The 18,707-nt window shown below is 34.3% G+C and overlaps 1 non-coding gene across 1 annotated transcript; it reads right to left on the minus strand.

The window, feature by feature from the left end:
* Nucleotides 1–13,106: 13,106 nt before the first annotated feature.
* Nucleotides 13,107–13,214, minus strand: LOC112766184 (small nucleolar RNA R71). Its single transcript, XR_003184182.1, has one exon. It is a non-coding gene; the product is annotated as a small nucleolar RNA R71 (small nucleolar RNA).
* Between the last annotated feature and the right edge of the window lie 5,493 nt (nucleotides 13,215–18,707).

Here is an 18,707-nt window from a genome sequence, read left to right on the forward strand (position 1 = left end):
TTATTAATTATAAAAAAATATTCATTTAATATAAAAAAACATCTTAATACTTAACAATAGAAACATCCAATTATATTTAGCAAAAATAATTAAATATCTATAAAATTTTAAAAAATATAAAATTTTTAAAAAAATAGAGACATTCATATTTGCAATACAAAAAAATTTGAAAAATATATAAAAAGAACATCCATTTAGTGTGAAAAAGAAACATTCTGATACTTAGCAGAAGAAACATCCATATATATTAATTCGTAGAGATTTTGGATTCACTCAAAGATATTTAGCTGATTTTTGCCTAATACCCTTTTAGTTCCCTAGCATTGCTATAAAGATGTCAAAAACGTCTTTTTTTTAAAGTTATTTTTTAAAAATTAAAATTTAGCACATATAATCAATTAAATTATATTATTTTTATTAAAATTAGACCAGATAAATCAGTTTAACAAAAAAAATTAATAAATTGAATTTTGAACTGATATAAATTAATATTTTTTATAAAAAATATTACAATATTTTTATTATAAAACACAACTAAAATATCCCTATTATATATATATATATATATATATATATATATATATATATATATATATATTAATTTTAAAAATTTTAAATTTTAATTCTATAACAAAAGAGAAAAAAGAGGACTAAAATTTAGAATTCTCAAAATTAATATATATAATAAAAATATTTTAGTTATTTTATATAATAAGAGTATTATAGTTATTTTTATAAAAAATAATATTAATTTAGAAAAATTTTAATTTTAATTTATTATTTTTTAGTAAAATTATTTTATCTAATTTAATTTTAATAAAAAAATATAATTTAAGTGATTAAATATGTTAAATTTTAATTATTAAAAAATATTTAAAAAAAACGCTTTCAATAACTTTATGAGAGCATCCTATAAAGTGAATTAATAATATATATTCGGTTATCGTTGGGATCAGTTGGCGCAAAATTTGATGATGAATTTAATAACTAAAAAATTTAGAAACTAGAATAAATTTAGATATATTCTACGTAAAATTCTACGATAATGTTCACCAATATTTTAAAAAAAAAATAAAATTTATATAATCAACTGCATCATAGTTTAACGTTTCTATGAACTAAACATAATTGAAAGTCCAATTTAAAGCAAACTGAAAATCAATTGTATTTTTATTAAAATAGCAACTAAAATATGAATAATGTCAATTAACTATAATTTAAATGGTATAATTTTTTCATATTCATTTAAGAAATTATGGATTTAAATTTTTCTATTTTTGGTATAAGAAACAACTAAAATACAAATAATACAAATAAAAGTGTTAGCTTATTCTAAATCATATACATAATAATGTTGGTTATTCTAAAGCAGATAGATAAAATTAACAATGTTAATTATTTAAAATAAACGATTTTAGAGATGATAATATATATACTTTATCTGCGAATATTCAATCCTATCCAATCTGGTTGGATAGGATTGCCAATTCGATCCACAGTAAGTAAAATAGAGTGTATGTAAAATTTTTTTATGGGTTAGATCGAGTGTGGGTTGTGTTTTAATCCTATCGGACTAACCTGCACCCTATATATATATATATATATATATATATATATATATATATATATATATATATATATATATATATATATATATATATATATATGTTATATACTTATATAAAAATATGTTTTAAGAATATGTTGAATCAAAGACCTCTCACTAAATATAAAAGATCCTTAGTTATTAAGAAAAGATCATTAATTGATAATTTAATATGTTTGTTTTTACATAAAAATTAATTATATTTTAAATTATGATCAAGTTATATAATAATATTATATCTTTTTGGTAATTAGCTGCTAGGGTGGGGCACCTGTAACATCCCGATTTTCGTGTTAGACTCACGTATGTGAGTTTTATTTTTTGATCGCGTAATGTCTATGATAAATTTTTCTATGATCTTTAAATAAAATGAATAATAATGTAGTATTAATATTATATTATGTTATTGATATGAGTTTTATGGGACAAATTGAGAACTGTTATATGTCAATTGGTCCAATTATAAGAGTAACAATTAAGAGAATAAAAGAAGGTTTTATAAACATTGGTTAAATCATGTGTTCAGGAGATGCATCAAGAATTGGATAAGACAATAATTAATGATTATTAAAAGTCAAACGTCTTCTATTTTACAAGATGCATTGAAGACTCTCATTAGTCAAAATGAATTAAAAGAGACATCACTTTTTTAAAATTTATTTTATGTTTATTTTATTTTTGTTGTTTGTTTGTTTTAAACACAGTTATGACTTGGCTCATTTTTTATATTCTAATAAACTTATGAGTTAGGATGTTAAATTTAAGAGATATAAAAATTTTCTAAAATTTGGTAGCCACTTTTTTTTCTTAATTTTTGATGAATGAATTTGAATTTTTTTAAAAAATTTAGGTATGAACAAATGAGATAAAGTGATTTTTTTAACTGTTGGATTATGAAATCAAATTAAGATAGAGAAGTCCCTTTCTTTAATCTTTTATTTTATCCTAAATTACGTTTTATATCATTTAGTATCAGATTTGAAATAGTAAATTAATTTTTATTAATTTATATTCGTCTTCTGCTGTGTTCTCATAATTAATAAAAAAAAGTCTTTGTCGTTCGTCTTTTTCTGTGTTTCTGTTTTGGTTCCTCTGCAGATATATATTACAAAAAAAATCCACAACGTCTTCGATATCTAGTTTCCATATTCCTCTAGTATTTGTGTTCCTTAATTGAAGTTCTTTCCTGTGTCGGTACTCTTTTTACTTTCATTTAAAAAAAAATATAAAAATAAAAACCTACCTAATAAACAAAACGCAGCTGTGCACCCTTATACTCTTCATATTCGTGCCTTGTTTTCTTCAGTATATTAAGGTTCTTGTAGTGCGTTCTTTTACCTTCCCTTTTTTATTTAATTTTACTCCTTTTATCTTTTTTCTTGCAGCCAATAACACTTTTTTTATATTTTTTTTGTTATCTCAAAAAATAAAATAAAATAAAATAAAATAAAAAAAGTATTCAGTGAAAAAAAAAGCATTCAGTATAATAAAAAAAATTGTGTTAACGTATAAAAAAAAAAACTCAAAAACAAAACTTTTGATTATTATTATTATTATTATCTCTTTATATTTTGTATCTTACTCTTTTTTTTAGTCTTTTTTTTTTAATTTTGATATTGAATTCATTCTATCATTTTTATTTTATTTAATTTTTAAAGTGCAACAGTCAAAGAGATTTATGAGTAGTCACCAAAAGAAAAAAAATTTATGAGTGGTAAAAAGTAAGAGTAGTGAATTTAACAGAAGGTAAAAGTCAATTTCGAGAATAAACATAAGTGTCCACCTGTGAGTAAACATGTGAGAGAATGATTGTGAGGTCTTTCTATAACATTTTTATTACAGGTGCATTGTTATGGCGGCTCATTCCGAAGATACTTTAGTTGATATGGAGTTGATGCAAAGGGCCATTCAACACTTAACTAATCGCTTGACTGAGTTGAAAGCATAGAGGCATGAGGTGACGCAGACACTGTCCAAGAATACTAAACAAGGACCTTTTCGGAATCGGCGTCAAAATCATGTACCTTTTGATGATGACTCTGATGGGGTTATAATACCTCGACATAAAAGTCAAGATAGCAATATCAATGCCATCAAGATGCAAATACCACCATTCAAAGGGAGAAATGATCCTGAAGTTTATTTGGAGTGGGAACGAAAGGTGGAAAAAAATTTTTCTTGTCATGATTACTCTAAGGCAAAGAAGGTTCATTTGGCAGCAGTTGCATTCTCTGACTATGCCTTGCTTTACTGGGATGAACTAGTGAAGAAAAGACGGTGGAATGATGATCACCCTATAGCGTCTTAGGATCTTATGAAACGCCTCATGAATAAAAGATTTGTGCCTTCGTACTACTACAGGGAAGTGCATCAGAAGTTACATCAGCTAACTCAAAGCTCCAAGTCCGTTGAAGACTACCATAAGGAAATGGAGATGCTTATGATTACTGCCAACATAGAAGAGGATACTGGGGTTACTATAGCACGATTTGTGGGTGGTTTGAATAGAGAAATTGCTGATGTGGTGGAGTTACATCATTATTTAGAGATGGAGGATTTGGTCAGTATGGCAATGAAGGTGGAGAGGCAACAACAAAGAAGAGCATCAAGAGGATGATCTCATGCTAATCCAAAGTGGCAGTCTCGTAGTGTTGGCACAACAAAGACTAAGGGTATTGAACCCAATGCGTTGTTTGATGCTACAAAGAAGAAAGGTAATTCTAACTCTTCTTCTGCTACTTCTAGGCATCGAGATATTAAATGCTTCAAGTGTCATGGTATGGGTCATTATGCTAGTGTTGCCCAAACAGGAGATTGATGGTTATTAGAGGAGATGATATTGTGTCTGATTCTGATCATGGTGATGCTTCTGATCATAATAGTATACCATCTTTGGAGGATTATTCTGATGGTGATGTTGAGTATGCAGTCCATGGTGAATCTCTTGTTGTTAGACGTGCTTTGAATTTGCAGGTGAAAGAAGATAGCCTAGAGGAACGCCAAAATCTTTTTCACACTAGATGTTTGGTGGGTGAAAAAGTGTGTAGTCTGATTATTGATGGCGAAAATTTGACTAATGTGGCTAGTACACTTATGGTGGAGAAATTGGGTTTGACATGTGTTCAACATCTTAAACCATATACGTTGCAGTGGTTGAATGACAGTGGAGAGATCAAGGTTGACAAGCAGGTGACAATCGCATTCTCTGTTGGAAAGTATGTTGATGAGGCACTGTGTGATGTGGTGCCAATGCAAGCTTGTCATTTATTATTGGAGAGACCTTGGCAGTTTGACCGTCGAGCATTTCATGATGGTCACACGAATTAGTTCTCCTTTGATTTTATTGGTTGCAAGATCACTCTTACTCCTTTATCACCTAAGGAGGTTCACCTTGACCAGTTAAAGCTTCAACAGGATACCAAGGAGAATATGGGATGTGAGATCACAGAAAAATCTGAGAGAAAAGAGGCTATGAGAGAAACAAATATAGCAAAAGGCCCAAAAGTGAGTGAAAAGAAAGAAAAGAGTCCATGTCATGAGAGTAGTACAAATATAGAGAAAATTGAGAAAGTTGAGAGCAAATTGTGTTTTTTTTTTTTTTTTTTTTTTTTTTTTTTTTGCAAAAGAGAGAGATTTAAAGAGAAGCTTTGTTTATGGTTCGATTTTGGGATACTTTATTCTCTGACACTGACCTTAACCCAAATTTGTGAAATAGTTGTCTCTTTGTTGCAGGAATTTGCTGATATCTTTTCTACTGACGTGCCATGTGGTTTGCCTCCATTACGAGAAATTGAGCACCAAATTGATTTTATTCCTGGTGCTAGCATTGCTAATGGACCAACCTATAGGAGTAATCCTGAAAAGACAAAGGAGCTTCAAACGCAAGTGGAGGAGTCATTAGCCAAAGGTCACATCAGGGAGAGTATGAGTCCATGTGTTGTACCAGTTTTGTTGGTTCCGAAGAAGGATGGCACTTGGCGAATGTGTGTGGATTGCCGTGTAGTCAATAAAATTACGGTAAAGTTATCCTATTCCTAGGTTAGATGACATGCTTGATGAGTTATATGGTGCCTGCATATTCACTAAAATTGATTTGAAAAGTGGGTATCATCAAATTAGAATGAAACCAGGGGATGAATGAAAGACTGCATTTAAAACAAAACATGAATTATATGAGTGGTTAGTAATGCCTTTTGGGCTAACTAATGCACCTAATACTTTTATGCGTCTAATGAACCATGCTTTGCAAGAATTTTTGGGTAAATTTGTTGTTTATTTTGATGAGATTCTCATTTATAACACTTGTTTGGATGACCACTTGTCACATGTTTTAGCTATTTTGGAAGTGCTTCGAAAAAAAATTATATGCCAATCTAAAAAAGTGCACTTTTGTATTAATCGAGTTATATTTCTTGGTTTTGTTGTGAGTGCGAATGGAATTGAAGTTGATGAGGAAAAGGTAAAGGCTATTCGTGAATGGCCAACGTCTAAGAATCCTTTTAAGGTACGAAGTTTTTATGGGTTAGCTATGTTTTACAGAAGATTTGTAAAAAAATTTCTACCATTGTTGTGCCTCTCAGAGAGGTTATAAAAAAGGATGTTAGATTTAAATGGGAAAGGAAACAAGAAATTACATTTCATACCCTAAAAGACTGTTTGTGTTCTGCTCCTATTCTTGTTTTACCTAACTTTGATAAAACCTTTGAGATTGAATGTGATGCTTCTGGGATTGGTATATGTGCTGTTTTGATGTAGGAAAAACGAGCCATTACCTTCTTCAATGAAAAGTTAAATTCAACTCAGCATAAATATTCAACATATGAGAAAGAATTATATGCTTTGGTTCGGGCTTTAGAGGTTTGGCAACACTACCTCTTACCTAAGGAGTTTGTGATTCACACGGATTATGAATCTTTGAAGCACTTAAAAGGACAAGGTAAGCTTGATAAAAGACATGCTAAATGGGTGGAATTTATTGAAACATTTCCATATGTGATTGCGTTTAAACAAGGTAAAGATAATGTCGTTGCCCATGCTTTATCTCGGAGGTATGCTTTGAGTACTACACTTACTTCTAAGTTATTGCGATTTGAGTTTTTAAAAGAGTTGTATGTAACTGATTTTGATTTTTCTGCTATTTATGCCTCTTGTGAACATAGTGAATTTAACAAATTTTATAGACATGAGAGTTTTCTGTTTTGGGGTAATAGAATTTATGTGCCTGCTTGTTCTATAAGGGACTTACTTGTTCTTGAATCACATAATGGGAGTTTGATGGGTCATTTTGGTGTGCATAAGACATTGGATGTGTTATCTGAACATTTTTACTGGCCACACATGCATAGAGATGTTAAAAAATTTTGTGCTAAGTGTATTGCATGTAAACAAGTTAAATCTAAGTCCTTACCACATGGTTTGTATGCCCCTTTACCTGTTCCTATGTATCCGTGGGTTGATATTTCTATGGATTTTGTTCTTGGTTTGCCTCGAACAAAAAAAGGTAGAGATAGTATTTTTGTTGTGGTAGACAGATTTAGTAAAATGGCTTATTTTATTGCATGCCATAAAACTGATGATGCAACAAATATTGTTGATCTGTTCTTTAGAGAGGTTGTGCATTTGCATGGTGTTCCCCAAACTATTGTTTCTGATCGTGACGTAAAATTTTTGAGTCATTTTTAGAAAGTTTTATGGGGTAAATTAGGCACAAAATTATTATACTTTACTACTTGTCATCCTCAAACTGATGGTCAAACTGAAGTAGTAAATAGAACATTAAGGACCTTATTACGTGCTGTTGTTGGTAAGAATTTAAAAACTTGGGAAGATTGTTTACCATTTATTGAGTTTGCTTATAATAGAACCATTCATTCTTCTATTGGTTTTTCTCCTTTTGAACATGTGTATGGTTTTAATCCTTTAACTGTTTTGGACTAATTACATTTGCTTTTGAGTGATATTGTTAGCTTGGATGCAGAAGGTAAAGCTGAAAAGGTCAAAGCAATGGACTTGAAAGCACGTGAGTCACTTGAAAAGAAAAATAAGTTGACAGCTCAACGGGTGAATAAAGGTCGAAGACAACTTGTCTTTGAACTTGGTGACTGGGTATGGGTTCATTTAAGAAAGAAGAGGTTTCCTACTCAAAGAAAATTCAAGTTAGACCCTAGGGGTGATGGTCCATTTCAAGTGCTCGAAAAGATCAATAACAATGTTTACAAGATTGATCTTCCAGGTGAGTATAATGTATCAGCTACTTTATATGTCTCTGATCTATCTCCTTTTGATTTGGATGCAGATTCGAGGATGAATCTTTTTCAGGAGGGAGGGAATGATACGAGCCTTGTGGGACAAACTGAGAACTGTCATATGCCAATTGGTCCAATTATAAGAGCAACAACTAAGAGAATAAAAGAAGGTTTTGCAAATATGGCTAAATCATGTGTTCAGAAGATGCATCAAGAATTGGGCAAGACAATGATTAACGATTATCAAAAGTCAAATGTCTTCTATTTTACAAGATGTATTGAAGACTCTCATTAGTCAAGATGAATTAAAAGATACATCACTTTCTTAGAATTTATTTTATGTTTATTTTATTTTTTGTTGTTTGTTTGTTTTAGGCCCAGTTATGATTTGACCCATTTTTTATTCTAGTGAACTTATGAGTTATGGTTTTAATTTAAGAGGTATAAAAACCCTCTAAAACTTGCTAGCCACTTTTTTCCTTAATTTTTGATGAATGAAATTTTCCTGAGTTTCTTTGAGAAACTTGGGTGTGAACAGGTGAGGTAGAATGATTCTCTTAGTTATTGCATCAGAAAATCAAATTGAGGTAGAAGAGTCCATTTCTTTGATCTTCCATCTTATCCTGGGTTACGTTCTGTATCAGTTATTATTTAATATTTTGACAAATGACGGTCACTTGATATCGACTTCGGAAGATTTAAAAAGCTCAGCTTTACTAATGTTATTTACATTAGTAATTTACCCAATTTTTTTCTAATTGAATACCACAAACTGAGATAATTATTTGAGTTTTTACCATGCCCAATTACCTTAATTATCTTCCAAGATATTTTAAAAATTTAATTTTGCTGACTTAGCAGCTCAAAATCGTGACACACAGCGCTTAATGTGCCACGTGTCGCGATGCATTCCTTCCGCCTTTAATTAAGTGACATTAGTCACTAATTATACCTTATATAAGGCACAGAAATCTTCTCTCTCTCCTCTAGTTTCAGCCGAAGCTATGCATGGAAAAATGGGAGGTTTTGTTAATTTTCTTACTTTCTGAGCTCGAGTTATTGAGATCTGTGACCCTTACAAAATTTTTTATCCAATAGAATTTACTGTATTTTCATCCTCTACTTGGTGACGTGTGTGTTTGTTCTGTGGAATCGCGAAGTGGAGTTGTCCCTGCCAGGAACCAGTTCGGCCGAACTAAGGAAAGGGAGGAACCACCGAGTTTTTGACATTTTCACACCGTCTGATCAATCAGAAACTTCCTTCAGTATCTGGTGTGTGTTCTGTGCTTCACAGAGGTAGGGTTTGACTCTTTAATCGGTTGAAGTTATGAATTAATTGATATATGTGGTTGGATTATTGTTTGTTAATGTATGTTGCTTAAATCTGTGATTGTTGGCTGTTAAAATTTTAGCTGGATTATTTTCATAGAGGTATGGGCACTATAACCTAAGAGTGTGACCCGTCACTTTAATCATGAGAGCGGTAGGGGTGCCAAAGCCCAAAAGGGTGCGGGCGCTATAACCCAAGAGTGTACCAAGCACTATACCCCGAAGAGATGTCAATAAGAGACAACGTTCGTAAGGATGTAATGTCGGGTGTGGGTCAAAAACCGACGGAAGAGCTCATTACCTGCACTAAGGCTAGACATGCATCATACTTATTTCTGCCATATTTCTTGTGTGTTTTGAATTCGTTCTTGTGGTTGTATGTTTGATGAGCGGATAATTTATACGCTTTTTGGCATTGTTTTTAGTATGTTTTTAGTATGTTTTAGTTAGTTTTTACTATATTTTTATTAGTTTTTAGTTAAAATTTACTTTTCTGGACTTTATTTTGAGTTTGTGTATTTTTCTATGATTTCAGGTATTTTCTAGCTAAAATTGAGGGACCTGAGCAAAAATCTGATTCAGAGGTTGAAAAGGACTGCAGATGCTGTTGGATTCTGACCTCCCTGCACTCAAAGTGGATTTTCTGGAGCTACAGAAGCTCAATTGGCGCGCTCTCAATTGAGTTGAAAAGTGAACATCCTAGGCTTTCCAGAAATGTATAATAGTCCATACGTTGCCCGAGATTTGATGGCCCAAACAGGCGTTCCAAGTCAGCTCAAGAATTCTGGCGTTTAACGCCAGAACTGGCACAAGCCTGGGAGTTAAACACCCAAACTGGCACAAAAGCTGGCGTTTAACTCCAAGAAAAGTCTCTACACATGAAAGCTTCAATGCTCAGCCCAAGCACACACCAAGTGGGCCCGGAAGTGGATTTTTATGTCATTTACTCATTTCTGTAAACCCTAAGCTACTAGTTATCTATAAGTAGGACCTTTTGCTATTGTATTAGCATCTTTTGATCACTTTAGATCTTAGGATAATCTTTGGACGTCTAGTTCTTAGATTGTTGTTGGCTGGCCTCTCGGCCATGCCTAGACCTTGTTCTTATGTATTTTCAACGGTGGAGTTTCTACACACCATAGATTAAGGTGTGGAGCTCTGCTGTACCTCGAGTATTAATGCAATTACTACTGTTCTTCTATTCAATTCAGCTTATTCTTATTCCAAGATATTCATTTGCACCCAAGAACATGATGAATGTGATGATTATGTGACACTCATCATCATTCTCACTTATGAACGTGTGCCTGACAACCACCTCCGTTCTACATTAGATTGAGTGGATATATCTTGGATCCCTTAATCGGAATCTTCGTGGTATAAGCTAGAATTGATGGCGGCATTCAAGAGAATCCGGAAGGTCTAAACCTTGTCTGTGGTATTCTGAGTAGGATTCAAGGATTGAATGACTGTGACGAGCTTCAAACTCGCGATTGTGGGGCGTTAGTGACAGACGCAAAAGAATCACTGGATTCTATTCCGACATGATCGAGAACCGACAGCTGATTAGCCGTGCTGTGAAAGAGCGCGTTGAACATTTTCACTGAGAGGACGGGACTGTAGCCATTGACAACGGTGATGCCCAACATACAGCTTGCCATGGAAAGGAGTAAGAAGGATTGTATGAAGACAGTAGGAAAGCAGAGAGACGGAAGGGACAAAGCATCTCCATACGCTTATCTGAAATTCTCACCAATGAATTACATAAGTATCTCTATCCTTGTTTTATGTTTTATTTATCTTTTAATCATCATTCCTCCATAACCATTTGAATCCGCCTGACTGAGATTTACAAGATGACCATAGCTTGCTTTATACCAACAATCTCCGTGGGATCGACCCTTACTCGCGTAAGGTTTATTACTTGGATGACCCAGTGCACTTGCTGGTTAGTTGTGCGAAGTTGTGATAAAGAGTTGAGATTGCAATTGAGCGTACCATGTTGATGGCGCCATTAATGGTCGCAATTTCGTGCACCAAGTTTTTGGCGTCGTTGCGGGGGATTGTTCGAGTTTGGACAACTGACGGTTCATCTTGTTGCTCAGATTAGGTAATTTTATTTTATGTTTAAGCCTTTTTACTTTTTATTTTCGAAAAAATCCAAAAAAATTATAAAATCGTAAAACCAAAAAGAATTTTATGTTTCTTGTTTGAGTCTAGTGTCTAATTTTAAGTTTGGTGTCCATTGCATGTTTTTAGTCTTCTAATTTTCACGCATTATGTACTTCATTGATCTTCAAGTTGTTCTTGATGATTTCTTTGCTCTGATCTTTAAATTCTCTTGTCTTGAGTGTTTTGTTATTTCTCATATGCATTCTCAATTTGTTAGTGTCAGTAGTATACAAACTTCTAAGTTTGGTGTCTTGCATGCATTGTTTATTTGATTTTAGTTGCATTTTGATTATTCCTCATCATTAAAGATTCAAAAAATTTTTTAATATGTGTCTTTTCAAGTCAATAATACAGAGAATTGAAGATTCAGAACATACAGCAGAGAAATAACACAGAAAAAGCTGGGCGTTCAAAACGCCCAGTGAGAAAGGAAAACTGGCATTTAGACGCCGAAAAGGGTAGAGTTTTGGGCGTTAAACGCCAGAATGGATACCATTCTGGGCGTTTAACGCCAGGATGGCACAAGAGGGAAGATTTTGTTTTTAATTCAAATTTTTTTTCAAGTTTTCATAATTTTTCAAAATCAAATCTTTTTCAAATCATATCTTTTCAATCATATATTTTCAAAATCAATTTCTTTCCATTTTCAAAAATACTTGCTAACAATTAATGATTTGATTCAACATTTCAAGTATGTTGCCTTTTCTGTTGAGAAAGGTTTAATGTCTGAATCATATCTTTTAAATTTCTTGTTAGCCAAGTCATTAATTTTCAAAATCAAATCTTTTTAAATTGTTTTTCAAATCATATCTTTTTAAAACCATAACTTTTCAATCATATCTTTTTAATCACATATTTTTCAAAATAGTTTTCAATCATATCTTTTTGATTTCTAATTTCAAAATCTTTTACAAAAATCACTTAATTACTTTCTCAATCTTAGTTTTCGAAAATCACCAATCAATTTTTCAAAATTTCTTTTAATTATTTTAAAATCTTTTACTTTAATTTCAAAATTTCTTTCCCTCTTCTCACATCCTTCTATTTATGGACTAACACTCCTCCTCAGTGCACAATTCGAACTCTATCCCTTTTGATAAGTTCGAATTCTTTTACCTCCTCCTTCTATTCTTCTTTTCCTCTGACATCTCAAGGAATCTCTATACTCTGACATAGAGGATTCCATATTTTTTTGTTCTCTTCTCTTTCATATGAGCAGGAGCAAAGACAAAAGCATTCTTGTTGAGGCTGACCCTGAACCTGAAAGGACCTTGAAGCGAAAGCTAAGAGAAGCTAAAGCACAACTCTCTGTAGAGGACCTAACAGAAATCTTCAAACAAGAAGAAGACATGGCAGCCGAAAACAACAACAATGCCAACAATGCAAGGAAGGTGCTGGGTGACTTTACTGCACCTACTCCCGACTTCTATGGGAGAAGCATCTCTATCCCTGCCATTGGAACAAACAACTTTAAGCTTAAGCCTCAATTAGTTTCTCTAATGCAATAGAATTGCAAGTTCCATGGACTTCCATTGGAAGATCCTCATCAGTTTTTAGCTGAACTCTTACAAATCTGTGACACTGTCAAGACCAATGGGGTTGACCCTGAGGTCTACAGACTTATGCTATTCCCTTTTGCTGTAAGAGACAGAGCTAGGATATGGTTGGACTCACAACCTAAAGAAAGCCTGAACTCTTGGTAAAAGCTAGTCAATGCCTTCTTGGCAAAGTTCTTTCCACCTCAAAAATTGAGTAAGCTTAGAGTGGAAGTCCAAACATTCAGACAGAAGGAAGGTGAATCCCTCTATGAAGCATGGGAAAGATACAAACAATTGATCAGAAAGTGTCCTTCTGACATGCTTTCTGAATGGAGCATCATAGGTATCTTCTATGATAGTCTGTCTGAACTGTCTAAGATGTCATTGGACAGCTCTGCTGAAGGATCTCTTCATCTGAAGAAGACGCCTGCAGAAGCTCAGGAACTCATTGAAATGGTTGTAAATAACCAATTCATGTACACTTCTGAAAGGAATCCTGTGAACAATGGGACGTATAAGAAGAAATGAGTTCTTGAGATTGATACACTGAATGCCATATTGGCTCAGAACAAAATATTGACTCAGCAAGTCAATATGATTTCTCAAAGTCTGTCTGGAATGCAAGCTGCACCAGGCAGTACTAAGGATGATTCATCTAAAGAAGAAGCTTATGATCCTGAGAACCCTTCAATGGAAGAGGTGAATTACATGGGAGAACCCTATGGAAACACCTATAATCCTTCATGGAGAAATCATCCAAATCTCTCATGGAAGGATCAACAGAGACCTCAACAAGGTTTCAATAACAACAATGGTGGAAGAAACAGGTTTAGCAATGGCAAGCCTTTTCTATCATCTTCTCAGCAACAGACAGAAAATTCTAAGCAGAGCCACTCTGACTTAGCAACCATGGTTTCTGATCTAATCAAAACCACTCAAAGTTTCATGACTGAAACAAGGTCCTCCATTAGAAACTTAGAGGCACAAGTGGGTAAGCTGAGTAAGAAAGTTACTAAACTCCCTCCTAGTACTCTTCCAAGCAATACAGAAGAGAATCCAAAAGGAGAGTGTAAGGCCATCAACATGGCCGAATTTGGAGAGGAGAAAGAGGTAGTGAGCGCCACTGAGAAAGACTTCAATGGACGTCCACTGGCCTCCAATGAGTTCCCTAATGAGGAACCATGGGAATCTGAGGCTCACACTGAGACCATAGAGATTCTATTGGATTTACTTCTGCCATTCATGAGCTCTGATGAGTATTCTTCCTCTGAAGAGGATGAAGATGTTACTGAAGAGCAAGTTGCTAAGTACTTTGGAGCAATCATGAAACTAAATGACAAGTTATTTGGTAATGATACTTGGGAGGATGAACCCCCTTTGCTCACCAAAGAACTGGATGACTTGACTAGGCAGAGATTACCTAAAAAGAGACAGGACCCTGGAAAGTTCTCAATACCTTATACCATAGGCACTATGACCTTTAAGATGGCCCTGTGTGACCTAGGGTCAAGCATAAACCTTATGCCTCTCTCTATAATGGAGAAGCTAGGGATCTTTGAGGTACAAGCTGCAAGAATCTCACTAGAGATGGCAGACAATTCAAGAAAACAAGCTTATGAACTTATAGAGGATGTTCTGGTAAAGATTGAAGACCATTACATCCCTGCTGATTTCATAGTCCTAGAGACTGGGAAGTGCATGGATGAATCCATCATCCTTGGTAGACCCTTCCTAGCCACAGCAAAGGTTGTGATTGATGTTGACAGAGGAGAATTGATCATTCAAGTGAATGAAGAATCCTTTGTGTTTAAGGGTCAAGGATATCCCTCTGTAACCATGGAGAGGAAGCATGAAGAGCTTCTTTCAAAAAAGAGTCAAACAGAGCCCCCACAGTCAAACTCTAAGTTTGGTGTTGGAAGGCCACAACCAAATTCTAAGTTTGGTGTTGAAACCCCACATTCAAACTCTAAGTTTGGTGTTGGGAGGTTCCAACATTGCTCTGAACATCTGTGAGGCTCCATGAGAGCCCGTTGTCATGCTACTTGATGCAAGTGGAAACTGTCTTTCAACAAATTTCCTTCGGCAAGTGTACCGAATTTGTCGTCAAGTAAAAACTCACAATAGAGTGAGGTCGAATCCCACATGGATTGATTGATCAAGCAACTTTAATTAGAAGAGAGTTCTAGTTGAGCAAATTCAGAATTTGGGTTGAGATTTGCAGAAATTAAAATGGCGGGAATGTAAATAACAGAAAAAGTAAATGCTAGAATTAAAGTGCTGAAAGTAAATGACTGAAAGTAAATTGCAGAATTGTAAATGGGAATGGGGTGTTTGCTCATGAAAGTAAACGCAGAAATTAAAGAGAATGGGTGAGATCAGAATTGGGGAGTTCATTGGGCGCAGGAGATGTTGTAATTCTCCGGATCAAGTTCATTTTCATCTCTTCCTCAATCAATGCACTTATTGATCTCCTTGGCAATCTTAATTGATTGAATTACAATTTCTTGCAATTCAATCTTTCAAATCTTGATCAATAGCCAATTCCTTGGTCAATTGCTCATGAGAAGAGATGAAGTGTGGTCACTGATTATACCACATTCATTTCCCAAATCAAGTATTGAGAGGATTATAGTCACATATCCATCCAAACCCAATTTGGTCCAGCATGAGAAATCATTTCTAGCTTGATCTCTTCATTCCTCTTTCAAGGTTCAGAAGAGATCCAAGTTTGAATAGCTCCTTTTCCAAGATAACTACCCAATGGGATGAAGATCGAAAGCTTTCAAGTAAAATCAAGAGAAAATATAGAAGAAGAAGAATGAAAATTAGTATTGATCCATCAAATTACAATAGAGCTTCCTAACCCAATGAAAGGGGTTTAGTTGTTCATAGCTCTAGAAAATGAAAACAAAGATGGAGCATACATCATGGAACTAGCAGAGTACAAATACAGAGAGTAATGCTATTTTCCCCCAAAACCTTTCCTCCTTTTCAATAATTCAAAGCTACTCCTATATATACTACTCTTCTCATCTTCTAGTTGGTTCTTCAAGTCTTGGGCCTTGAGTTTGAAGCAGTTCTCTTCTTCATTTGGGCTTGGGTTTACTTGCAGAGAAAAAGTGTGAAGTGGGCAGAGACTTTAGCTTAGGACGTTAGGGGTGTTGACGTTTTAGTGAAAGTATAAGTTCGAGAACGTTAGTGATACTCAACATTGTCACTAACGTTCCAATGTACCCCTTTGCCTCACGTTAGAGCCCACGTTAACTAGGTTAACGTGGCTTCTAACGTGGCCTTACCATCCTTCGAGAACGTTTGTGACACTCAACATTGTCACTTGATGCCAAGGCATCTTAGGCTAGTTTCACTAGCATTTTTCTGTTAGTTTTAGTTGTTTTATGCATTTTCTTGAGCTTAAAGTAACCAAGAATGGTTAAATGAATAACAAAGAAATGAACCATCCAAACAGTATGATTTTGATGCAAATTCCATGAGTTTTTAGTTATATTACTTGAATGCTATGAATGGAAGATTTCTCATGAAATTTTGCAAGACTTTGATGCAGTTGTTTGGATGATTTCAGGGAAGAAGAGGCTAGGCAAGGAAGCAACAAAATCAATAAAGGAAGCTTGAATATCACATGTGGAGTTTAAGTTCCAGTTTAAGCTTAAACTGGAACTTAAACTGCCAAGCCATATAAAGCTTAAACGCCAGAATCCTGAAAGCTGAGAAAAGCTGAAAGTGGCGTTTAACCTCCAGTTTAACCTTAAACTGGAAGTTAAATGCCAGAATGAGAAATGCACCAGGGAGCATTTCCACGTTTAAGCTCCAGTTTAACCTTAAACTGGAGCTTAAACGTGTTCGACCCAATTTCCCCTCCAGGGTTGCTTTCTTCATTTCCACGTTTAAGCTTCAGTTTAACCTTAAACTGAAGCTTAAACGTGTTCGACCATAAACTGGAACTTAAACTCCACATGTGATATTCAAGCTTCCTTTATTGATTTTGTTGCTTCCTTGCCTAGCCTCTTCTTCCCTGAAATCATCCAAACAACTGCATCAAAGTCTTGCAAAATTTCATGAGAAATCTTCCATTCATAGCATTCAAGTAATATAACTAAAAACTCATGGAATTTGCATCAAAATCATACTGTTTGGATGGTTCATTGCTTTGTTGTTCATTTAACCATTCTTGGTTACTTTAAGATCAAGAAAATGCATAAAACAACTAAAACTACAGAAAAATGCTAGTGAAACTAGCCTAAGATGCCTTGGCATCACAACATAAACTTGGTGCTACGATTTTAGGAAGTTGCACGATCGGCAAAAATTCCTTCCGGCAAGTGCACCGGTTATCGTCAAGTAAAAACTCACAATAGAGTGAGGTCGAATCCCACAAGGATTGGTTGAGTGAGCAATTCGGATTAGAAGTGTGTTCTAGTTGAGCGGAATCAAGATTTAGATGAGAATTGCGGAATGTAAAATTGCATGAATTTAAGAGCGAGAAGCTAAATTGCTGAAATTAAAAAGGGATCGGGGTGATTGCATGAATTTAATTTCAGAATGTAAAGAGAAAGTGGTAGATCAGATATGGGAAATTCATTGGGTTTCAGGAGATATTGAGATCTCCGAATCAAAACATTTTTATCCCTTCCTCAACCAATGCATTCATTGAATTTTTGCTTGGCAATCTTATATGATTGGATCCCAATCCCTTGGATCACCAATTCTCTCTAAAAACAAACAAATTCCCAATCCCTTGGTTTAAATGTTCATAAGAAGAGATGATGCTCGATCACTGATTATACCACACAGTTTCATGAACCACAATTTGGTAGGATTACATGTCACAATATCCATCCAAACCCCAATCCAATTCACTGTGAGAAAGCTTCTCTAGCATGAATCCTCCATTCCTTTCCCAAGGTTCCGAAGGATTCCAATTATGGATAGTTTCTTTCCCAAGACAACTAACCAATGGAATTAGATCGAGAAGCTTTCTAACAAAATTCAAGAGAAAAGATTGAAGAAGAAGATAAAAACTATTCTTGATTCATTGAATTACAATAGAGCTCCCTAACCCAATGAAAGGGGTTTAGTGAGTCATAGCTCTGAATTCAATTACAAAAGTGTGAAAACTAGCAAAATGATCCCCAAAAGTTTTTCTCTTTTTTCTCACTTAAATTCTATCCTATTTATACACTTTCTAAATTGAGCTTCTGTTGTGTTTCTTGGGCTTTGAGGCCTTTCCCTGATTTCCTTTTGCTTTGGGTTTATGATCCATAATCCTGATGAGGCTGCTGATCCAATTCTGTAACATTCATTGAGCCAACTTAGTGATAATCAAGTAATGACACATGACTCAACAAATTGAAATTCCAGACTCATCAATTCTTCAGGCCCAATCCCATAAACCATGATATTCAATTGGGTTTCATACCAGAGTACGTTTAAGTTAATGTTTGTGCTCAAATGCTAACTTAAACTGCAATATCTTTGGCCCAGAAACCTTTTCAATTAGTGGCGTTTAAGTTGCAGTTTAAGCTTAAACTGCAACTTAAACGCCAGACACTTCCAGTGATGCCTTTTGTGGAAGCACGTTTAAGTTCCAGTTTAAGCTTAAACTGGAACTTAAACGTTGGACACTCCTGGAGGTGGAATGGTCGAACACGTTTAAGCTTCAGTTTAAGGTTAAACTGAAGCTTAAACGTGGAAATGGAAGAAAGCAACCCAGGTGTGTGAAAATGTCGAACACGTTTAAGCTTCAGTTTAAGGTTAAACTGAAGCTTAAACGTGGAAATGAAGAAAGCAACCCTGGAGGAG

The sequence above is a fragment of the Arachis hypogaea genome, chromosome 2 (assembly GCF_003086295.3).
Source record: "Arachis hypogaea cultivar Tifrunner chromosome 2, arahy.Tifrunner.gnm2.J5K5, whole genome shotgun sequence".
NCBI lineage: Eukaryota > Viridiplantae > Streptophyta > Magnoliopsida > Fabales > Fabaceae > Arachis > Arachis hypogaea.